General features: G+C 40.3%; 1 long non-coding RNA gene across 1 annotated transcript; it reads right to left on the reverse strand.

Moving 5' to 3' along the window:
- Positions 1-24,486, reverse strand: LOC117937264. Its single transcript, XR_004655120.1, has 4 exons — positions 24,474-24,486; positions 24,157-24,163; positions 11,592-11,600; positions 1-92 (listed from the first exon to the last, which is right to left on the reverse strand). It is a non-coding gene; the product is annotated as an uncharacterized LOC117937264 (long non-coding RNA).
- Between the last annotated feature and the right edge of the window lie 1,738 nt (positions 24,487-26,224).

Genomic DNA, 26,224 nt, shown 5'->3' on the forward strand with positions numbered 1-26,224 from the left:
ATATCTATTTATACATACTATGCTTCTCTCAATACTTATTATTGATTATACTGACCCACCCTACCAACCCACCTCCTTTCCCCAAACCCACCCTACCATCCTCTCACCTCTCCCAGCCCCATCCCCATTTACCCACCTACCCCGCCCATTGCTGGTCCTCATTCAAGACAAGTCCCACAAGCACATACACACACACACACACACACACACACGACCACAACAACAACAATAATTAAATAAAAATAAAAATAAAATTAAGTGAAATGAAATAAAATAATAAGGGGGCTTCTAAAGAAATGCTCTAGAGGGCATTACAAATTTGGCTCCATTGGCTGTCAAATTGTTTCTTTTCAAGCAAAAACATACATACTCACAGACTGAATACAGTAAGAAGTCTGGAAAAGCTGCAGCTCAACCGAGGGCCTGACATTATAAAAAGGTACCTTTAAACCCCGCCAAGGTACATTAAGCATCGAGGGGCATTTTCATCAACAGACTAAAGGTCAATAAGGGGACATGGAGTGGATCCAATGTGCCTCCTACTCTTTTGCAACGGCGGTCACAGACAAAGACAAACTGTGGTGCCAGCTATCAGTGTACACCCAATAGCGATCAGTTGCTAAAGATCAATGTGAACTACTCCTACTCGCTCCATAAAAAGTCCATAAAGGTGACGGGCTGCTGGTGGTGGTTGCCAAGTCTTTGTGAATCTAATAATCAAATTAATGAAAAAACAAAGCAGAGGAAGAAAAAAAATTACATCTTTGCTGACATTATTCATCTGAAATCCAATGGAGCTTAACAAGATTTCACAGATACACACACTGACTCTAAAATATCAGTAGAACTTATGTTGTAGCAGTACAAGGCAATGATGTCTGAGCCTTAAAATCGCCAAATCAAATGCTATTTCCTTCTCCTGTTTCTAACTTTCCCTTAAAACATCCTGTCTCGAGGCTGTATATTTGGCACTAGGGCTGAGAGGGTCTGAGTCTCTTGCCTGTCATCAAAGTGGAACCTACAGGTCCAAAGCTGTCACTAAATCCTTCAGAGCCCCAGTGGATGGTGACCATTGCTCTGTGAATTCGCATCCTCCAGCTGCATGAGGGTAAAAAGGAAAAGGGAAAAAGGCCTGGTGGATTTTTACAGTATGAGAAAAGTCTGCCAAGTCTCAGCTGCAGAGGGCTCCCAGCCAGTGGACCATCACATTTATCTGCATCTTGAATGTACTCTTTCAGTGAAAAATAGAACAGACGGAGTGTGAGGGAGATAAAAGTAACAATGGAGATGGATCGAGAGAGTGGGAGGATTGCAGCAGAAGATGAGGGGGAAGACAGGTGAGATGGAGAGAGTGAGAAATGGGAGAATAGGGCAAAAGTGAAAGACAGGTAGAGAGATGGAAATGAATGTAGAAGAGAAACAGGAAGCAGCAGCTGCCCAGACAGGCAGACGGAGCCTCGGACAGGAGACTGTTGGTCATACATAGGGTTCGGTATCAAGAACCAAATTGTGGTTGTACTCAAATGTGTTTTCGGGTGTCCACTTATTAATTCCGTAAAACAAAGTTTAGGCCTATACTGGTTCCTATTCATCAACCAGTACGGAAGTTTGAATCAAATCAGCAACATAGCATTGCACTGTAATTTATAAAAACAGAACAGTAAGTTATTACAGCTTTATAAATTTGAAAAAGACGTTTACATTCACCAACCTAAACACAGTTGTATCACACGGTTCAAACTTTATCAGGTGATTGAATGGGCGTTTTTTTATCATTACAATCAATGTTGGAACATATTTATGCACACAAATAAAATAACTTACGGCACTATTTTGTATTAATTCACAATTAGATATCTTCTAAGTCCTCTAACCCCTACAAAATAATCAAGTATAGGGCACACCCAAGCTTGAAATCAATACAGGATAGCATCCGCTGCAAATTATCTTCAGAGGGCGACAATAAAACTATATCATCCACGTACAAAAGAATACTTATTTCACCTCCACGTTATCCCACAATTCAATGCTTTAATTTCCATTGCCAAATCATTTATAAAAATATGTATATTGCCTATACGTATCAAATGCATGAGAATCCACTTCTGCAATGAAACTAGGACTGGACAGAGCTGCATTTGTGTTTGTGCATCTGATTATCTTTCCCTTTCCTCTGAGCATTACATGTGCTCTTAGAAATGGTTTCGCGGCACAGACAAGACAGCACCAAGACGATAAATCAAGAATGTGAGGCGTGAGTGATGCTACATTAATAGCAGGAAAATGCAGCAGGCTTGTGAAAATGATTATTTAAGTACCAATAAACTACCCCCGACAGGTAATTTGGCAGCCCAACCCAGCAAAGTGTACATGCAAATCAGACCATCTGAAAGCTGAACAAGGACTCGGGCAACACACACACACACAATGTTTGGTGTTCTTTGCCCCCAGCGTCTCCTTCCAGTCAGCGCGGCAATGGTTATGTTTAGGCTTAAGGTTAGCTGCCTGGAAGGCAACGTTGGATGCAAAAAACACCATCGAGCCCCACACAAAGACACAAAGACACAAAGACACACACACACACACACACACACACACACACACACAAAAACCCACCCCAACTGCTGATTTAAATATTGTACGTAGAAAAATATACAATTTACATCTCTATACATACAAGGTTGGGCAAAAAAGAAAGCAATTGATACAATACTGAAATGCATCCAATACAGTATTTACATATATTATTATAGAATGACATGAGCTACATTTGATTATAAGTACTGGTTTACAAATCTCAAATCCATATTTAAATCTCTTCTTTTGGCAAACAAATTCCAGAACACTGTCTACTTTGCAAAGACAAAGTTATTAGCAATGCATCGGTACTAGACCTTCATCACCACAGTAGTGTGAGGGTGTTTACGTGTGGGGAACCTCACAATGCTACTGTGGAAGTGTGGCGCTAGTTTGAGCCTTGTTAGTGGTATAAAATAGTGATTAACCCTATGCCTTAAAAGCTAGCATTAGCAGCTATTCACTGGTTTGCGGTATCTTGGTTCAAGCTAGAGACTAGAGCCCGATCAATCTATCAGAGAGCCAATATACTGTAAAGCATTTCCCGATCTATCGGTATCAGCATTTATTCATTCAAGAAAAACGGTCAACCATGTGAAGAGTGTAGGTGTTGCAGGGTTTGTCCACCACAGGGCGCTCTACAGTGTCCTCGTTGGCAACACTGATTTTTTTTTTTTTTTGTTAACGTGTGTTTTTGTTCAAAAGGACTTTAAGTTTAATATCTTAAGTTTATATTTTTATACATTTTATTTATCAGAACGTTAATATATTTTGATGTTCCTCTGTTCTGTTGTGGCACAAAAACAAATTATTATCATAATATTTGAGTGAGAATTCATAAATAACTACAAACAACTAATGTTAGGGAACTCTATTTATGTTTTGTAACGAGTTTCTTGATTATAATTTTTTATATATATAAATATATATATATATATATATATATATATATATATATATATATTTTTTAATATATTTATATTATATATATATATATATATAGTCATATGGGCATACAAGAGACACATCAATTGGCATAATAGTCTAAGGCTGAATAGGAGGGGGATGAATAATAACCTATTGCCCCATATTCTCTCCTTTTTTGCCCTCTGGCACATCTAAGCTTTGTTTTTATAGTTTTTTTTACACAAGTGCAACAAAATGCTTTCATTAATGATGCATTACACATAATGATCCTCTTCATTTCCATTTTTTTTCACCCCTCAGTGAAGACACAAAAAGCAGTGGCGTATCTTATACAGTAGGTCATTAATTAGACAGCCTCCAAGCAGAGCATTGCATACATAACATACGACCTATGTCTGCTGTTTGTGGGTGCAGTAAACTTTCCGCTATTTGTTCCAAAAGTGTTGTGCAATACATGTCCTTAATATAAATCGAGTGCCTCACATGTTTTTCATGCAACTTGCAAACCTGGAGCTTTTGGTGCATAGCGACTAGTCCAGAAGGTTTCACTCTTCGGGACAAAGACGCTCGTACGGACGCGCACGTCAACTGCCCAGAATACAAATACATTATTGCTTACTGTTGTTGTTCGAGATACACAGAATCCCTGGGGTCAAAAAAAGTTTACTGAGGAGGAGCAGGGAAAAGAGAAAAGGAGTGTACAAATGGATCATGGTGAACTATAGGCATTCAAAGACACGGAGCAACCACCACCATCAAACCACAAAACCACCAACTGGTTTGTGGAATATAGAAAGTAATTTACTAACACTAATAATAACAAGAATAATAATGATAACAAAAAAGGCAAGAAATACGGACACTTATAAAAGGAACCAAAACATCAGCTTAAAATAAATTTGATTGAAATATCTGGAATGTAACCATAATTTCACCAGGTTATTTTTACATTTTCTCCATTATCTTATTTTCCCATAATGGAAATTGCCATCACTAGACCATGTGTGGCAGCTGCCTCCTCTCTGTGCCAGCTATCTGCACAGACCCCGCTCAGCTTCTCCTCCTCTCTGTTGACAAAAGCATGACGTGTCTGACACTCGTCTTGATGAGAAGGTAATTGGAACTCACTGTACAGTAGTTCAGCCACCGAACCTTTATTCGCTCTTCTCGTTCAACTCGTCTTTATATCAACTTTTTTTATCTGCATCGCATTCAAACTATTAACCCATCTGAGCCCGAGCTTGTTGTATATGACAAAAACGGCTTTATGATTGATGACTTATAATAAGAATAATTTCATAATTATAATGACTTGAAACATACCGTTTTCTGCAGCTGAAAGCTAACACTTTGTCTAATGATGTCTCTGACTTGTGGTCCTTAAAGAAGTTTTTTTCAGCATTTAATAATGCAATTATACCAATCTCTACATTCAAGATTGATAAACCTTTTGTCCATAATTTATGGATTTTTGGTTGTTGTTTAGCTGCTAGTTTTGATGCTAACTACCATTTTGCTTTACCATGATGCTCCGGGAGAGCATTCCGACCAATCAAAACTTTGTTTAGGTCTTGTCAACCAATGGAACGCTGATCCGGCTTTTCATGCGTGCATGCGTTATTGCAGATGGAACAAAGATTGTGTATAATCAAGAGGCAACGCATTCTCATGAACGTATGATATCGAATGAAAATGCATGCACACCAAAATGTTTGATATCCCACGAAATTAGGAGACCGCCGGCTGGCTACAAGCTCCATGACACGAGCAGCAGTTGCTAGTTGTTTAAGCAGCTACAGAGCTTTGTCACTCCGGCTACAGACCTCTGTTGTATTGAGGGGTAGTTGGTGGTTCAGTTACCAGAAAAGAGCTGACTTTGGGCCGGATGCAAAGCATTGCGAACTGCCATTCGTTTTGGCAGACATTGCGTTTACATTTAGCCCAAAAAAATGTGTGTCTACCACAACAAAACTTAAGATTAGACACCAAAACAACTAGTTAAGATTGGGAAAATGATTGTGGTATGGATTAAAACACTCATTAGGAACACACATTTCCTGTGTTAAAGGCTTCAGTTTTCCCAGGGAAGCGAACTCCACTCTCTGGCTTGAAAGTTACCTCCTCCCTACCCGGCGAGCCGCGTTCTTATTGAGGAACAGTCAGCGTAATACAGCAAAAGAAAACTTGGAATGCGTACAAATTACAGTGCTTAAATTTCCGTAGCTTTTAGAATTAATGGTTCATGAGAACATGCTGCAAGAGGAATGACTCGAAGGCAGAATAGTTCTATAGGACTCACCCAAACAGAGAGAAAATTGGCATTACTGTTTTTAAGATTGGCATAAGCGAATTTCAAAGAAAAGGTATGTATTTTGTACACTGTCTAAGTAATGTTTAGACAACAGAAATGCTTATGTAGCATTGCTGTGTGTGTGTGTGTGTGTGTGTGTGTGTGTGTGTGTGTGTGTGTGTGTGTGTGTGTGTGTGTGTGTGATATCCATAAATATCTAAGATTCAATTTTCATTTTACTTTTTCTATATGTTCCTTTTAGAACATATAGACTTTTGTTTACATTGAAGTTACATCACTGCAGCACAAATTTTCTAAAAGCCCAGTTAGCACTGAGAAGAAAATTATGTTTATAGATAAACACAGCAGGGTTGATGTTTTACAAGCTGTTTTTGAACATAACACCAGGTGGACCGTAAATTGTAAAGAATACCATAGTGTTCAGAGGGTTAATGGATTTACTTTGCTTTGATTTACTAATGCGCGTTTGTTTAGATGCATGTATTTACTCTTAAACAATACATTGTGGTATGGAGAAAAAAATATAAAACTAAACATCAGTACAAAAGTAAATAGCCAGAATGGAGGTTTTAGTTGCACAACGTTGCTCAAAAAGGCACATATCCTTAAATTATCCATCTGTAACATTAAAGATGGATGGGTTGCTTATTTCTGTGGTCCATAATGCTTTTATTTTTACATTCAAATAAAAGATGGTATTCGGTTATTAGAGACTTAAAGGCTACAAATTGCCTGGACAAGCCTTCTGCTCAATAAAGTACTATAAATTCCTTTTAGTCTTCTTTCCAAAATACTCTTTTCCTGGCTCTTTCTTTCACTCTTAAAATTCTCTGAAAGATGTATTTGTTGCCTTTTCCTTGTGTTTTCGTTATGGTTTATGGTTCAAGGAGCTGAGAGAATGATATTTGTAGTTAGTGCAAACCAATAGAGTAGATATGGGTGACTTTGTTTCAGCTGATGGCTTCAGTGAGCATTAGTGCAGCCAGCGCAGGCCTCCACACCATCGGGACCATCTTGCCTGCTCTGCCTGTTCCCTCTGTCTTCTATGACCATCAACATCAGCAGGAGGGCCTAGTGCCGCACAGCAGTCTCTTAACCAGATATAGAGGAGAGAATATGGTTGGTGTTTTGTGTTGGAGCTACTTCATCTACTCTCCTACCCCCCTGTAGGAGGGTAGACTAAGTAAGTGGCGTCTGAGACAATTGTTGGAGGAGTAAAATGAAGAGGGAGTGCTGGTGGTGTTCTGAGTTATAATGTAAAATATAGAGCAGGTCTAAGGACCAGTCAAACTGAGAGGGGCGAGGTAGGGTGTTTATCTTATACATAAATGGTACTAGAACAGAAACAGTTTGTTGATTAATCAATTGCGTGCTCGAAAAGAATTATTTACTAGTCTCAATTATAGTTTGAGTATTTCTTTAAGCAAGGATAAAGAAGTTTCAAAGCATCTGATTTATCAAAAAATGTCTCACTTTATAAATCCATAATCTAGAATTAACCAGATGTTGTCCTGTAGCTTAGCCTAGAAGTCTAGACGCACCCTAGTGGCAGCTAGGGTAAGTCTCGCAACTCTCTGTTGGCTTGCGAGCTGGAAAAAACAAATTCTGGTCCGGCCAATCACATCGTGTATAGTGTCAGTGGGCGGGTTTAACAAAAGAACGGCAGAGTTGCACCAGTTGCCTGCTACTTGAAAACAAAGAAGATGGCTGTTGCGGTTGGCAAAGAGTCTTTCGAATCGGCTTTGGCCGCGACTCTGGAAGACGTCTTCATTCTTAAAAAAGGAAGAGGTGTTTGGAGTTTTGCCGACCGGATACGGCAAAAGTTTAATCAGTCTAGCATTGCTCTGGTTGGTTATTGCATGCAGAGGTAATTTGAAAGACAACTATTTACCACGCCCCTCGGATTGAGCCCTGCCAATGGTAAATTCCCCAGAACTAACATCTCGACGTGGGCCTGGCTTGTCAGGCTAGCTGTAGCATACATTTTAAATCATTATTTGTTTCTGTCCATTATGTCAAACCCATACTGTATGTCTGTTTACAGACTGTATACTGAATGTTTTTATATGCAGAGGGGTCCCTCCCAAAAGTGCCCTTTTATGGTAGATAAAACATGATAAAGTGAAACTTAAAATTGAGAAAACGCTATGCAGTGCCATAAGGCTGACCTATACATGTACATGCTAGAAAAGTTCTGCATGCCTGTGCAACAACACATGGTTGGTGCTCGTCCCTCAGACAGCCTGAGTCCACTACTGATTTCAGGTGTAGCACAGCATCCCAATGCGGGGGTCCACTGAGAGTTACATAATACTGTAATTTATTACTATTTCTGTGTGACAACATTACCTGACTAAAACTACGGGCACCCAAAACTAACATTAGCCTACATAAGATGAGCTAAGCTGCAGGTGATCCAACTTTAGCTATTCACAAAGTGAACACAGCATTCGCGGTGCTAGGCTGATGATCAAACATCAACTGACAGGGATCAAAGATAGCATAGCATTAGTGGTGTAAGATACCGGTGATCCAACATCTGCTGAGAGGAAACAAAGTTAATAGCTGCATGAGCAAATGAGCCTTTATAGAAGTTAGATTTAGTTATAATGTTGCAGCCAAGGGAGCCCACAAAATGGCCACAACTCTCCTGCTCCTGAGAGAGTGAAGACAGGAACAAAGAGAGAATGAGAGGCAGGTGGGAATGTTCAGGTTTTGTCTACTCTGCCTTTCAACTTTCATCATGATTGCCCTCTCTTCCATCCATCCATCCATCCATCCATCCATCCATCTCTTGCTTTACCTGGTCCTCACCCTGAGGGATATGTGCTGTGCAAGTCAGACTTCCTAACGCTTGTTTTCTCATACCTTTACATGCCAGTCACTTAGGGTTAGACTTTCTGTCAGAGGTGAGAAAACCACAGCTGGACGACCAGGGAAAAATGAGAGGAGCAGCCAGTACCCCTCTTCATTTATTCATCCCCTCCATCATTCCACCATTGAACGAAACTAAACAACAGTGAGATTTGGAGCAGCAGCACAAAGGTTATTAAAGGCAAGAAAAGCTTTGCCCCTGAGGCAAAACGCAAACAAGAGGGTTTAATAATGAATGACGGTGAGGAACATGACAAAGTCAAATCATTCTTTTGAGTGGCACTCAAAAGAAATGCTTCACTGTATTGCTAAAATCCCCACAAAAGTTACACAAGATACAAGGCTTTTCAGGAAAGCTCATCCAACTGCTTGAATTCCTTGCTTCCATTTCATGTCACCCACCCTTATAATTCCCAGCTGTCAGGGAGTACTAACACTATTTCTTAAGCGGATGTGTACTAATTATTCTGGTCATTTGTGCTCATCGCTTGCTACGTCCCTGCTGTTGAGCCTTGGGTGTTATTTACTTTAAGAATTTTCCCTCTTGCCTGCAGTGAACGCCATTAAGAACCTTGTTAATATGGCCAATTAAGTAGTGTTCCTGGCTCCGCCATCCAATCTCACTACAACACATACATATGTACACTCACCCAAACATACTGATCCTTTCCCTTCAAACCTGTCCCCCCACCACCCTTCTACATATTGTACATCCCCACTTTACATCTTGGATTTATCCCTTGCCACCACTTTCTAATAAGACATAGGTCAGAGGTTTTATCTTATGGCTGTCTACATGTTTTAATAGGTTATTTATCATAAAACTGTAATTGGCTTTTGGGTTAGTCATTAGATTGGTGAACTGTATATCTATTGTATAGATTTTTGGCATGCCACTTGCTTTATATATTAAGGTCTTTATATTTTAATCCAATGAACAGTGTGACCCTTTTTGACATCAGAACGCATCCATGTGTGTACATTCATGAGAGCACTAGTAAGAAAACCTAGCAAAGAAGAAACAAATACTTGAATGAAATAAATCCGGAATAAAGAACATGTGTTAATCAACTAAACCAGATCCAACATTTGGATGTCAATAAATGTATATATTCCTAAATGTCAAACACGAAAAAGAGCTTCTCACTTGCTTGGTGACGTAAAGAAGGACGTGTTTACGACTTTATAAAATATCTATAAAATATGCCTGACTAGAAAGTGGAATCTATCCCTTATAATTAAGGGCTTGCTATTGTTGGGTAACTCAGGGTTTGAAAATTCAACCATCAAAAGAGGAAATTTGTAATGTGGGTATTACAGCGTGCAACTATTTCACTGACTTCACTTGTTTTGCCACTGTACTGTATGTAGATGTGTATGATTCAGAAGGAACTCAACATCTGCTGCAAGTAGAAAAGAGAAGGGGCACATGCTGTAGATGCCTGATCATGACTCATGTGAAGCCACTGAGGCCGTAAAGTAGCTATCAAAACAGATTGCTGCTCCTTTGTGTTGAAAGGAGCCAGACAAGGTGGTTTGGGCACCCCATGGACCCCTCCCTGGGGAGGTGTGCCAGGCACGTCCAGCCGAGAGGAGGCCTTGGGGGAAGACCCATGAATAAGTGGAGAAACTATATCTCCAAGCTGGCCTGGAAATGTATCAGGATACCCCAGTCAGAGCTGGATAATGTGGCTTGGGAAAGGGACGTTTGGGGTCCTCTGCTGGAGCTGCTTCTAAAAAACAACAATTCCTTGCACTATTGACAACTTTGGAAAATTGAATTCAGTCAGTGAAGGCATTAGACTGAGAAGAATAACCAGTATAGGTGTTTGCTAAACTGCATCTAATCACCACTACAAGTCAGGCAATTATCTTACTATCTTAAGGTGGCTTGTGTTGAATACAAACTGTATTTTTTGTTCTTATTTGTTGATTAGCTCCATACATGTACAGGCGCTGAAGGCAATCAGCAGACAATGCAGTATTTTGGGACTGATGTCACCTGCGGTTCTGGTCCTCTTGGGCAATCAAGCTCTGTTCTTTGTAAAGCACCATGGGAGGATGTTTCCCAACAGGATGCTGTGAATCACTCATAATAAAGCAGTCAATTAAAGCGGACTCCATAAAGAGCTATTTTTCTCCCCTCCCTCTCCCTCTGGTCCCATGTTGAAGATCTATTCTCTCTGAATCTTTTTCTCTTGTTTGTTGCACTCCACAATGTTATTATTTGGAGCCATTGGGAGCATTAACTGCACTCATTGGGAGAAGGACCACCAGTCGTACCGGGCTTTTGAAGTGGTTCTCTCAAACAATGGATTTTTAATGATCACTCCCCCCCATTATGATTGGAATTACAATGGTAGTCCAATGCAGGCCCTTTTAAAAGTTTTCCTGCCCTGTTACTTCCCCTTTCAGTCAGGATTCAGACTAGGGTATTGCCTTAAATGAGCCAATTAAAATGACAATAAAAAGGCAAGCATGTAAGCACATTGCTACAGGTTCCAGAGATGTAGACCTGGTGAGTTGCTTTTCTGCACTACGCTGTCCTTAAGAATCCTGAAGGCCTCATGTAGTGGAATGACAGAGAATGTTTCTTAATAAGCCAATTTTTCCCAATCTTTGGTTTGCCTGTTCTCCTTGTGTAATAAAGCTTGTAGAACCTCAACCCTGTTATGCACAATCAAGTTAAAGACATCATTTATTTCAGGAGAACCTGGGCTATCAGGATATATATGCTGCAGGGATGTCTCATGAATTTATAAATTGTAACGTGACTATAAAGACAAAAGAAATGACTAAATGAAAGATGAATATCACAGAAATGTATTGCACACAAAGAATAATAATACGTAACACTTTTGGCTTAAGCAACTTGTTATCTCCAGTTTATCCAGGGAAACACAAATAAACACTGTAACACAAATATTAAAAAAAAAATTCTTTTCAGAAAAGTCCATACGCTTTTATCCAAAAAGTTAGTTGAGTCACCTCCAATGCATTTTTGGTCTGATATCAAATCAAATCAAGCATGGGTTGAAAGGTCAAACAATACTTGTTTATTTTACAAAGACACTGTAATCCCATTAAAAAGCTTCTGGATGGCTTACAAATGTTAGGACTTCGTTAAAACGGCACTTCTCTGCAAGAAGTAAGTCTCTGCACTGTATTGACCTAGAGATTTAATTATTACATAAAACAGTTGTGCGTCATATACAACACCGCCATCCGTTGAGGAGTAAAACTTCCTCAGATGATCATTTTTATTAAGCAATTACTGTTGCACAATCTGAGCTGAGCGTCCTGCTGCCTCAGCCAGTGTCAGTCAGTGACTCACAGGTCACACATATCTAAACTAAACTTCCCAAATGATACACCCAAAATAACTCAAGGTTTATATATGAAAGAAAAATGATAAAAATAATAAAATAATTTGAAACATTGGTTACTTTTTTCCTCAAGGTGTCATATAAGGTGTCACAACACCATATACTTAAAAGTCTAATCATCGCCAACATCAGTTTCAGTTTCAAAGACATTTGTTGGTTGTTCCACCCAGGAAACAGTCAGTAGTCCAGAAGTTTCTCTCCTGGTGACCTTCACTTTCTTTGATAATTACAATGATTGTGGAGCTCTAAGTGGCTTTTCTGCCCTTAGGAGACCATTAAAACACATTTCTCAGCTCTGTGCTAACCAAAGAGTCAACCACACCATCAATTAGCCTTAGAAATGTCCCTGAAATGAAAACAAAAAACTCAAATGTTTTAAACCATAGGGTATGTGTGCATGTATTATTGGTAGCATGACTCCCGGCAAGAAGTCATCAAGATAATTAGCATCGGAGTTATGATCCAAATGAAGCCAAATCATTGCCGCCACCTAGTTACTATGGGGACAGGATCCTGTACAATAATGAAATTACTATTTTGTCCTTATTCTTAAATTTCCTGTAATGTGTGCTAGTGAGAGTAATACTTTTCAGGGATAAACAATAACATATAGCATAAAGTTGGCTCTGCTGCAGGAGAAAGTACTCACATATTTTACTGAAGTACAAATAATACTGCAACTACTTCATAATACTTTCTACTAGGGATAAGGGATAGGGTTAACAAGTGATTTAAATGTGTACAACCCAATAAAAAAATGCACACAACTGCCCAGGGCGTGACACAAGCTAACATTACACAGCAGGTAACATTAGCCCACTGTTAGCTAGTAACATTAGCTTGCTTAAACAATGTTAACATGTTGACAGCTAAACTGTATTTCACTAAAATGTACAACAGTCTGCAGCTAAAGACACAGAGGAGACCAGCTGCAATTTAAGATAGCATGGGCACTGCGGCTGTCAGATAAACAGTAATGGACTTAGTGTTGCGTTTGGGTCTTGCTTTTTCAGTCATTTCATTCCGTTAAAAACTCATGAGAAAATTGAATCGTGAACTTTAAAATCGTTAATTGTATTGAATAGTGAGTTGAGTGTATAATTACATCCCTTTTTTCTACTTTTGTAAAATAACAAGTATTTCCACAAACTGCACTCATTCTTAAGAAAAGTTACCCATTCAGAATTGTTCTGGGAATGATTCTTTCTATGCATTAGAAAGGTAAATTCAGCCATCTGCCCAGAAAATCACACAAGTATGTATTCACAGTTGTTTTTATCACTTTGTTGTAAAAGATGCTCTCTTTTTCAGAGCCGCAGTCACATCAATGTGCTGGAGCTTTGCAGCTGCATTGGCTAAAAAATACATAACAGCTATCAAGACATTTGAAAAGAGCTGCAGAGTTAGAACACATTAATAAAATACCTTGAATACTGATTTTAAAAGACTATTAAGCCAATAGAGCAGCATAGCACAACAGAGTTGTGGATTATCCATTCTTTAAAGATTGTTTTTTAGGCTTTTCCACCTTCAATTTTTGACAGGACAGTTAGGTGAGAGAGAGATGGAAGACATGCAGAAACAGGTCAGATTTGAACCCTGGACCTCTGAATCAAGGCATAAACCTCTCAGTACATGTGTGCCCGCTCTACCACTGAACCAACCTGGCCGCAGGATGATCTATTCTTGTCAACAAAATGATCTATCTTGGTTATTCCAGAGGCCTGTACTACACACCAAGATCAACTTGCACAGCGTGACCAATCGCAGACATCTACCAGAGCCGCTTCCTAACCCAAGAAGGAAAGCTGGCAAAAAAAAGCAGACGCTGTAAATGTGTAAATCACAACACTCAATATCACATCCCCATCCGTCAGGCACGAGATCTGACCATAATTACACTTGTGCTTTTCATAAACTGTCGTTGCTTTAGCCTGTTATTTCATATGCAACCCTGGCAGTGGGAAGCGGAAAAAATATAAAAAGATAATTCAAACCAATGTGCTCATTGGCAACAGACGGCTCAAGAAGCCAACAAATCCCTTAGGCTAAACTCACTCAGCCAACATATGAATATGTTTTTATATTTATTTAAGGGCGATATCACCATCACCAAACCCACCAGTCTCCATTTAAATAATCAATACTTTTATCATCGTAAAACAAAAAAAATGTTTGAACTTTTATGAGCGCACCTCTCTTTCTTTTCTGTGCGCACTGAGCTCTACCGGATCTTCTAAGAGCGGTGACAATCCAGTATTGATATTCTCTAATCTCCAACGTAACTTTGTCACGAGCAGGGTAGGATTTTCCGCATAAGTTACCACGGCAATTTAACTCGGTAACAAGTGATCCACCGTTGTGATACAGAAAACCCTTGGTTGAACCACAAATTACCTCGTTAACGCCAAATCTTGCTTCATTGTACAGGCCTCAGGACCTTAGTAACTTTAAAAACAACAACAGTTGATGCTAGGCAGCACAACGGGACAATCAGCACTTGTTCTCCCAAGCGCTTACCGATGAAGAGCTCCTCAAATATGGACTCACTAATATGTAAAGTTGTCCCCTCTCCCTCTGAATTGAGTGGCCAAGAGCTTCACCTATTCACATCAAAGCATGTCATTGTCTGCCTTTTTATTCATTGTTGTTTCATGCAAGGGTCGAAGAAATATATTCAAACAGCCCGGGACTTTGAAGTTTCCCCCCAACCCTGGGTGCTTGGATTGTGCAGTCCTCACTTTTGTCATTTTTGCCCGTATGAAAGCCCATAACAGAATCAAACCCTTTGCTCAGAATGATGAAGCTTTTTATTCACCAAAAAGGACACATAAAACTGTTTTAAGTATATGAGAGGGTAGGCAACAAACACCCCCTTTTTTGATCCAATCGAATCCTTTTCTTCTCCAACCTACATCTTCTCCTTAGCAGTGCAACGTCAAAACCTCGGACCAAACACTTAGGCGAACAGCACACACCTGCTCCGACTGGGACTTTGAAAACAACATTCATTTCATCCTACAATGTCCATGACATGAAAGACATGTTTTTTCCAACTGAGGTGTTGGAGCAAATGTATTTGGCACACATGTTCAACTGCTCGTTAATGCAAAAATCTAACCAGCTTATCACGTAACAGCAACTCTACATAGATAAGCATGTCAACACGGTTAAGACAATCAGCTGAAGTTCAAAATCGGGAGAGTGATATAAGTGACTTTAAACAAGACAAGGTTGTAGGTGGCAGATGTGCTGGTTTGTTTAAAAAAAAAAAAAAATCCAGTAAGCTGCAGTTCTCTGGGCAAAAATGCCTTGTTGGTGGTCAGAGGAGGATAGCCAGACTGGTTCAAGCTGATAGAAAGGCAACCGTAACGCAAATAACCTTTTAAGTTAATTGTTATAACCTCATAACAATTAAGGTATGCATACCTAGAAGGATCATCAGATGGGCTACAGCACCAGGTTCCACTCCTGTCAGCTAAGAACAGAAAACGGTGGTTACATACGTTTGACACGGACTCTCCAAAATTGAACAATAAAAGATTGACTGGTCTAATGAGTGGGCGGTAGGTGCTCCAATCCTCTGGAATAGCCTTCCATTGTATATTCGAGAGGTGCAGACTATATATACTTTTAATTCCTTGCTAAAGACGCACCTTTTTACTCTGGTCTTTGGTTCTAGCTGAGTGTGGGCATCAAATGTCTTTTTAATGTGTTTTGTTGTTTCATGTTATTTGTAACTATTTTAAGTGATTATTTTGTAGTTTATATTCTGTCTTGTTCAGCACATTGGTCAACCACAGTTGTTTAAATGTGCTACATAAATACATTTGACACTGCCATTAATTAGTCATACATTGTGAATGTGTTTTGTAGGACATGGGAGCCTGATTGACCAGAGCTTAGGTGCTGACTGCTGAGTGATTATAGTACGGCGTGCTCCATCCCTGCTTTCAAATAATCACAGTCTGTGTCTGTGGAGGCTCTCCTCTGGCCCAACCCTGTCTGAGCTACAGTATCTCAGGAAATTTGCCGCTTATGTACTCCCCACCCAACTGAGAGAGGGTGTGTTTGTGTGTGTCTGTGTGCAACTGTATGCATGTATGTGTTTTACAGAAGCAAAATGAACCAGGGAGACAAACGAGCGCCCGAGGGAGACCACCCTGGGAGAAGAGAAGGTGGAAGGAGGACGGGCCGAGGAAAAGTAAGATTAATGATGCTTGGGTAAACGAGGGCTCCTGCTTGCCTAGACTTTAAAGACAGCGGGAGTTAGATACTGGCTGCTGGTCCAGAAGGGATGTGTTTCTGGCATCTTCCCATTAAAAAATATCCAAAGTGCTCTGCTGGAGCCCAGAAGGAGCAGACAGACACTCGTCACTTCATACAGTACAAGACTTGTGTCAGTGGAAGTGTTAAAGGTGAGCAACTGACAGCAGACTATGAGCGGACTATTTCTTCTACTATCTGCCAACCTTGAAGGGATCATAGAAGGAAACAGGTTTTAGGAACTTCTCTCTGGTCTCCTGCTGCACATAAATCATACTTAGGTGCCGTGGAGACTAATTATAGCAGAATGCTTCACTTCAGTGTGTCCGCATGATGCTGCTAGACTGCAAGGCAGGCGTGCTGCTCAGTCTGGAGGCCACCAAACTCAGACTGGATTCCACAGTAACTTCATTCCAGAGTTATTTGTTATGATCAGACAAGAAGCCACAACAGCAACCAGGACACACAAAGAATATTAAATAAAACAGCAGATGGTTTGTGTTAATGGTGCAGAGATGCAAACAGTTTGCTGTGCACATAATATTAAGCCAACAAAACATTCCTTCATGACCTAAACCCCCCCCTCCACAACCCAAGTGTAATCTGATTGCATCTCAATCGCACTCCCACACATCCGAGAGATAAGTTTGTGTCACGTCTTGGTCTGTCCACATTAAAATCTTACTCCGACTGTGGGGGAAAACACCACAGACAGATAGACAGATATATGGGAGAGATAATGGGAGTCGACAGTCAGCCATTAGAGAGAGTGGTTGAGAAAACAAGCTGATAAATGCTTATTGTATTACACAACGGGGAGTTTATTGAAGTCGTGGAGGTGGCTTCCATAACCACATCCCAATCTTTCTTGTGAAAGAACTGTTTGAATGAATGCTACCCGTGTGGTCACCAGCAGCAGCATCTACTCTAACTTGTTTATGACAGCAATTTATCACCCTCTTCATCGCCCCCTAAAAGCAAATTGTGTTGATTATCCAATGATTCAATAAGCAAGGCGGAGTGATTGAGCACAGGCAATTTCCTCTCCCAGTACTACAAAAAGTATTGACATTATAAAAAATACAACAGAAAAATCTGTTGGGGATAGTCAGCTTGTTATGGTGTGACAAAACGTGCTAAAGACAAGAGCTTTGTAAAACATCCGCCCATTAGCTATACTTGCCTAACTTTGAGGAACACAGGGGAGCTGGAGCCCATCCTAGCTGACATTGGGCGAGAGGCGGGCTACACCATGGACAAGTTACCAGTCAATCACAAGGCTGACACTCAAACTCCACACTGAAAGACCACAGCCTATTGCTAACCACTGCACCATAGCTGCCTCCTAGTGGAGCTGAAAACAAAGCCTAAAAGTAAAGATTTATCTTAAAATTTTTTGACAATTTAACTGAGATAATAATTAAAGTAATCATTAGTTGCAGTTTCTTGGCATAGTCCAACACCTGTCTCGAGCAAAGCCTGGGAAAATGGACATGGCAACATTAAGGTACAAATATTAGCTTTACAGTTGATGTTAGAAATGATACCAGATGCTTTCCTCTTCCATCTGTGAAAAATTACTGTAAAGAGTAGATTTTTCTTTAGACATGACTCAAAAACCTCCTGTGTCTTAAGGACGAAACATAGGGATGTTTGAAGGGCAGCTGGGGTTGCAGAATGTTGAATGCTGGGGGAAGGGACTGAGGATGTCCTCATGCGGGGCCGTATGTCAGGCCTGAGTCAATTCCAGACCCCGCCGTAGTGTGTTGGTGCAGTAATGAGCACCAGGCGGAAACACAGGGCACTTAATGGGATTACACAAGGAGACGTTAATCTACAGAGAGCAGGTGGGGAATTAAACATGATCAGAGGGCTGCAGAAAGAAGGTTAGGCGAGGGGCTTGTGAGTCCGAAAGGAGAGACACATGAGAGTGGGAAACAATACCAGAGAGAAAAGGGACCACAGAAAGTCAGGGGACAGAAACACTATTACACTAGTTGTTCATTATCATTTCCGCTCCCATAGTTCCTTATTTCAAAGACTGACTTAAATTTTCTTTTCTTTCTAAATTAGACAAGAGAATCTAATTTGCCTATAAGACCAAGCTAAACATTTATAAAATGGCCCATTTCATTTCACTGAGGTTACAGACTGTCAGTGTGTGTTACCCAGCTGTTTTTTCTTGAGACAGATACATTAGCAATATACAATAACTGTCCGTCCAAAGCCCATTAGCCCGACACACATTGAGCTGTAAAGCTAGAGGAGTGAAAGGAACCTTTGATAATCAGCCAACCCCAGAGGACACCAATTGCTTCATTTGAATTAAACAACAATTAAATTACTGGCTGCAGTTTTTGCTGGCCTTATTAAATCCCTTACTCCAAATGGACTATTTCCATTTTGTAATTTTAGCTTCTAAAGCTGCAAATTGATTTAGAAATCTGGTATTGTTGATGCACATTCCAGACACTATGACCTTGCCTGTGAAGGTGTATGACATCTTAATTGGTTTAGAACACTATCAGCCACAGCTGAGTAAAATGTAAATTAAGATATGTTCAGGCATAAAGAAATGTAGTTGTGGCCCTAAGCCCATTGTGGTGCTAATTAAAGAGATATTGAATAAAGCATATTCAAGTCAGTTATGTAGAAACCTTTTGGAACTGTTCTCTGCCCTTTGCCTTGGTCTGTACCAGGACAGGGGCCAGCTTTGTTCTTTATCCTTATGCTTTATTAAAGGCAGTGGAAACAGGACACATGCATATGTTTTGACTTCTTTCATTATTGTCATCTGGAAATAAAATAAACCTTTAACGTTTGAATTCTTCCTGTGTGCATGTTTGCTCAATAGAGCCGCTGCAATATTCCAAGACTTAAAGTTAAGACAGATGATGAGGACCAAATATTTAAGCCTCATGCTAAGCTAGGGTACAGTTAAAGCCAAGTCTAGCTAGCCTTCAAAATTACAACATGCTGGAGCAAAAGACTGGTGAATAATGAAAGAGTTTTAAAGAATAATGGATAGAGTATGTGTACTGTTTTGGGAAATATGGCCGACCTTACCTGTTGGTTCCTTTGTGAGTGCTTTCTGTTTCACTGAACAGCCGCAAACAGGTTTTAAACCACCCTTGGCTCCTGAATTGGATTCACACAATGTGACATGCTCACGTGACGCTAATGGTGATGGTAGCCATTCCAGCTGGTCGGTCTATTCTTCACCTGTAGAAGGCAGTTTAGGTTTGATTTTACACACCAATGGGTGGATGGCAAAGTTTTTAAATTGTAACAGTCCTAAACAATATAGCAATTCCAAGATCACCTTGGAGTGGCATAACTCAACATGTCCACTGTTTATCTAGGTATCATGCAGGTGTCTTGTATCAGTGGCAAATGAAGAGTCAGACCTGTCTGTGGCTCTGTCCAAAATCTCAAATTAACATGCTATTCATACTAAGTATGACGTATAATTCAGTATGTAGTGCTTTCCAACTGTGGAGTATGTGGATTTTGTGTACACAAGTTATGCCTGGGATGTATACAGTACTGCAAGTTCTGCTTGATTTCTGTTATTTTCTTGTAAAGTAGTTGCTTCAGCTTATTACTTTAGAAGTTACCCACCACACCAAAATTATACATACATATAAAAGTACAAACACACATATGAAAGGGATAGTTTGGATATTTAGAAGTGAAGTTGGATGAGGAACTTATCCATAGTCAGGATACTGGCTACAGTAGATGGCGGTCGCCCCCAATTTGGAGAAGCAGGCAGCAGTATCAACTAAGCTAAGCAATGTACTGCTGTGGACAGGGCTAGTACAGATAGCTAAACATACTGTGGGTCCACCAATTCAGTTTGAGTATGCACTATATTTAGAATAGTTTCATCACTTTATCTTGCCGTCAGAAAGATCTTTAAAATGAGGAAACTGCTTTATACATGTGTGCTCTTTTCAAAGCCACAAGACACAAGAGCTGCTGGCCCATCAAGGCCTCACTCAATCACTTTTTTGAAACGTTACCAGGCCACTCCTTAGGCACCGTCCCAGACTTCCATGCAATGTTAACGAGACGTGTCAACCAAGACAGCCCCTCCACACCTGCTTTGCCTCTTTCACGGCAGAGGCTGCAGTACTTTAGGGCCCTCGGGACCTTGCAACTACCTTCGGAGTCCACCGGGACAACATATCCCAGAAAGACTCCTTCTTCAGTAGGACGGCTTCCCCAACCACCGGTGTCCACCACGGTGTTCGTGGGTTACCGCCCTTTGAGGCACCTAAGACCCTAAGACCACAGCTCCCCGTCGCAGCTTCAGCAATGGAAACTTTGTCAATCAAATACGTTTTTATTAATTTTTTGAGTTAATTCTCATCACACTTGACAGCAATTTTTATTGCAGAGCTATGTGCACTTTTCACTAAAAAAAGTTCCTTCTTGAGGCTTTACTGCAGAGGCACCATTACTGCTTCCGGCGCATTGTGGCGCCAAAGAGGATTGTGATTGGTTTAAAGAAATGCCAATAAACCAAAGCATGTGTCTTTAATTAGACCCCCACATCCCTTACCAAGTTGTTGTTTGTATAGTGACAAACCCGCATTAATTTATCACCTGGATCTGTTGTTCCCCTCTGCTGTATGGAGCTTTCTTTTGCCTTTTTCTGGCCAATTGTTTTGTTGTTCTTTGACCATTAACTCTGCTCTAGTGAATTTTACTTTCCAGCCATTTTGTTTTCAGGAAAAAAAAGCTGTATGCTACACTGCCTGCCCAGCACAAAACAGCACACAGATGATGTTGGCAGCTGGCTCGGGGAAACAAGTGTTACATCTAGCAGGTAAAGCGCCACTTACGTTTCTATATTGGTGGAGACCAAAAGATTACTAAATATTAGACTTGATTGTTGGCCAGAAGTATGATTGCAAATAAATGGTCATTTGATGCTCTGTGTCTGCTGAATATGCAACTGTTAACAACAACAGGTTTACTACAACAACTATGTTAATATGTCAAATTGTTTTCAGCTTTTTCTACTGCCACCAATTGGCCATAAAATGCAACTTTATGTAAGTACTTTGAGTGAATCCACTGTTACATTGTACTTCTACATGTATTCTAGTTGGCTGGAGACAATCAGACAAAGGAGCAGACAGGAGACATTTAAAGGATAGACAGGTGGTCAAAACCACACCGTTAACAGATAATATCCAGGTAACAGGCAGGCAGGAATTGGCTCGACCAGTAGCTCACAAAGGGAATGTAGACAATCTGGCAGCAAGTAAGCAAGTGGAAAATGAGGAGCAGCTGGGCAGACAACTGCCTTTTAACATGACAAACTGTGCTGCTATTTGTGACAAATTACTGTAATATTTTATATTAAATTGCATTGCTGGTGTTTAACTGATAAGACAAATGGAGGACGTTTTATGCTCTTTGACATTTGAAATTCAGTTTCTATTTTGGTCATCTAGTGAGCAGTTGAGACCACATTTTCTCTTTAAAAGGAGTTAAATTCCCTTCCAGAGTTAGATCAAAAAAATCCCCAATTCAATCAGCAAGTTTGAACTTTATCGACTTCCAGAGCAGTAAAAAAAGTACAAAAAGCACATAGATGGTTGGTAATTGTCAACAGTTCCCCTATTACAGTTCCCAGTCCAGTCACAGAGCAGCCAGTGAATTATAGCCTGATCATCAGCCTTTAGGGCTCTCTGACTGCTGCTCATATTGTGTGTTAGAGAAGGAAAATCTGTAATACATTGTGTGTGTGTGTGTGTGTGTGTGTGTGTGTGTGTGTGTGTGTGTGTGTGTGTGTGTGTGTGTGTGTGTGTGTGTGTGTGTGTGTGTGTGTGTAGTGCTGGGAGAGGCACAGCTCTTCTGTAAGAAATAAACTCTGGCTTAAGAGGAGGAAAGAAAAAATGAGCTGGACATGCAGCGTGTCCGGGGAACACAAGCCCTCCCTCCCAATCTCTCCACAAAATCACCCACTTAACCCAACCAGGGAAACAAGAGAACAGCGATTGCAGAACAACAAACATGCACTCACTGACATGTGCGTGCACACACACACACACACAGAAAAGTGTGCAGCACTGACAAATTACAAGACAGGGCAAACCAGAAAAACACAAGACCACTCCATACACATAATCAGGCAATCTTTAAGGTATGACCTTTAAGGCTAAAGCTGGCATTATTTCATGTTTATAGTACTATTAGCAATTCCCCTGAAAACTAAAACCCACAGTGTATTTATCTTACTAACAAGTATTGTGAAGTATTGCTAGCCATTGGCCTCTGCGGATGTTACAGGTTAAGCTGCTGTTAGATGTCAGCAATTTGCCTCATCCCTGGATTACACAAAGTGAGATTATTTGGTTGAAACTAACTGTTGAATAGGGGATGAAAGATCATTTTATACAAATGTGACAAAGGGAGCTCCAAGGCAAGTCAACATGTAATCTTGATCTTCAACACTAAGGAAAATGTAAAGGTTTAAAAGAAAGGTAGATAACCTCTGTAATTACGGTACAATCATCTTGGAGAAGAGAATATTCTTTTATTTTAATGTAAAAGCAAAGTGAAAAACAGGTGCCTGCTTGAAGTTTGTTCATATTTTATTTGCTAACCATTCTTCTCTCAACCTTGTTTTTTCAGCGTCTTCTAAGCTGTGCCCATCTTAAGAGGGCCTAATTGATCAATTTCTACTTGAGGCTGGAAAAGAAAACACATTTTTGGATGTGTGGGGACATATTAACTTGGCTTCTAAAACCAAAAAACGAAATTTGACTGTAAAAAAGTAAGACTGCGAGGGTCAGTTCATCCATTTTACAAACAAACACATTTCTATGACCTCTAGGGGTATCTAGCCAAGCAGAACATTTAGTTTTAGTTGCCCAGGTTTTGAGATATCTGTCGCTGACATCTTGTGTCATCCCAATACAGTGGCAGTGAATGGAATTTTATTGCTGTGGTGATCTTTGCAAAAACAGTGACTGCTCTACTCTTGGTAATCCAGACAACATGGTAAGAGTTTTCAATGAAATCAATGTCTTTGTTTGAAAGTAACTATAATTAAAACTGTTAGGAGTGTGTTCTGAAGGTTACACAGAGTAGAGGAGAGACTGTTTCTGCAAAGAGATGCTGCTCGTTATATTCAGAACGACACATTCTCACTTCCATCTCGTAAAATACGGACGCTTGGTCGGGTGCCTTTGTCGTTGTTATGGACGCTAAAAGTTTCCTTTAGCGTCATTGAACACACTCCCCCTAAACGCGCTTGGTCGAAACTCATAGCATTCCTTTTGATTCTGTAAGATTAAGGAAAAGCTTGTGGGTGGGCTTACGGTTCCGTCGGACAATGTCTTGAACGTTTACTGCATGCAACCATAGCTCAAATGTTTTTTTATGTTCCTGAAATGAGTTTCTGCAAAGGGTCTAGAATGCATGTTTTTATCAAAATATTCAGAAGTCTTTGCAGAGAATTGACACAATGCTCTAACAGGGGTGATCCCCTAAGTGTATTTCACCTTCCTGTTCCTCGGGTTTAACTCTCTTTCTAACAAGTTGGCTTAAATCCCAGAAATAAGGAAGAATGGACACCTGGATTGAGGAGAAATTATCGCTATGTGTGAGGACAAAGCCCAGTATTTGGCTTTTTCTGTGGCATCTCTGTGGCACACTTGTGCCCCACTGGCAGAGCCTTTGAGTGCTAACAGAGCAGAGGCATCCAGGCAGCTGAGGCTAGGATTAGTCTCTGATTCTTTAGAGGCATTGAAATGATCCAAGCAGACACTAATCCCCCCTTTCCCTGTATCTCACTAGACCTCTGCACCACTGGGGAAAAGAGAGTCAGAGAAAAAAAAGAGAGAGAGAGAGAGAGAGAGAGAGAGAGAGAAAACTTTAATGAAGTGGAACAGGAAGCTATATTAACTAAATGTGTTAAGTATGTTTACGGGTGCAGTGGCATCAACCAAATTCATGCATCCAGGTGCTGGCATAGTTCTGAAATATGTGCAAAGGGAAGGAATGCAAAAGAGAAGGGAGGGAGAGGATGGGTAATGGAGGGGGTAAGCAGTCGATATTAGACTAAAAATAAAAAAATAAAAATCAGGTTGAAACCAATTTGTAAAGGGCACCATAAATCACCCGTTTCACTGGCCGTGGATTGAGAGATTAGTTTGTGTTACTTAGGCAGCTTTTGGGCAACACAGCTCTCAGTGGGGAAGGAACTCAGAGACTGATTTGTACAATAGAAAGAAAAAACGCTTTTTTCTTTTCCTATATCATACCCCTTATATCACTCTGCTCCCACTCTGTCTCCTTTCTTCCAGTCAGTTTTTTCTTCTTCCCTCCTTATTCCACGCTGTTCCATCCTTCAAATGTAGTCTTTTCAGAGACACACAAACACACACACACAGACATTTAGGGGGGCTCAGCCTTTAATGAGAATGTGACACAGTTAAAGTGTTGATTGACCCCCCCCGCTAAATCTGAAATTTCGTTCAAATCTCTGACCTAGCTACTGAACAACAACGTCTAATGTTCTTTTGACACTATTACTAAACGTGACACTTTAAACGTCCAGTAATAATGACCAATTTGACACAATGTTCTAACATTCAGCATTTTTAGTAGCTTATGTTTCAATTTCGGTTCTAATCTGTTCCATGAAATGACCAACTTCTTCTCTGAGGACTACCAATGTTAAACTTCACAACCGCACTCCTGCTCTCCCTCTGACAGAAGATAGAGACTCAGCCAAAGGCGGGAGTCCGGCACCACCACCTCCGATTGGCCAACCTGTTGTATACCCTCTGAACCTGTAGTTGTTTTTCCTCTGTCACTAACAGACAAGTTCTCAAACTCTAACTTGAAGTACTAAACTTGATTTAAAAAATAAAATGTTTTTAATAATTTAGGGGGGGGCTTGAACCTATGCCAACCATGTCATTCTGAGTTCCTTATTGGTTTGCAGTGCCTTCATTACTTTCCTGCTGGGCTCAGCATAATTTTAGCATTGTAAGATGGGGGCCGCTGCTAGTGTTAAGCAAGAGCAAATAACGGGCAATAAGAATTTGTCAAAACAACCACAAAACAATGTCTGACAGGTACTTGATCTGAGTGGCTGCGTCTGGAGAGAGAGGCTGTGCTTTGCCACAGTAGCCATGCTTTATCATTACACAGCAACAGTGAATTTTAAATCTGTCTGCACCTTCAGCTCACTCATTTCTCTTCCCACCCTTCCTGTATGGCTGTTTTTTGATTCATAACTCAGCCATTTTTATTAGTCAGGTGCATTCCTCTCAAATTTAATGCAGACCCTGTATCTTATTTATTTATTGAGGAGGTGAAAGATATAAAGGTACAGCGTATAAAATTACTTCATGATGGCCGCTTTTGCTGACAAGGCTATTGGCACTTGTTTGATGTTATTTGTTTTTAAGTGACTGATTTACTGACAATCTTCCCTCTGGAGTAGCCTCATCCACCATCACTTATTTGTTTGCTCCATCTTACATGAATTGGGATCTTTTTTCTTTTTTTTTTGATAATTTTTTGCACATTGTAGGCCTTTATTGACAGGACAGCTGAAGACATAAAAGGGGGGAAAGAGGGGGGGAAGACATGCAGCAATGGGCTACAGGTCAGAGTTGAACCCGGGACCCCTGCATCGAGGAGTAAACCTCATATGGGTGACTGCTCTACCAGCTGAGGTATCTGGGCACCCAAATTGAGATCTTTTAAAGGCTTGTGATTTTTTTTTATTTTACGGGGATCCACATTATTCCCTATTGCACTTTCCTCCTTACGCGAATAAGGAGGGCTTTCAGCAACATGTTGTAAAACCTTATGATCCAATGTGTTTCCATAACCCTAAACCTACTGA

This window comes from Etheostoma cragini, chromosome 21 (genome assembly GCF_013103735.1).
Source record: "Etheostoma cragini isolate CJK2018 chromosome 21, CSU_Ecrag_1.0, whole genome shotgun sequence".
NCBI classification, from domain to species: Eukaryota; Metazoa; Chordata; class Actinopteri; order Perciformes; family Percidae; genus Etheostoma; species Etheostoma cragini.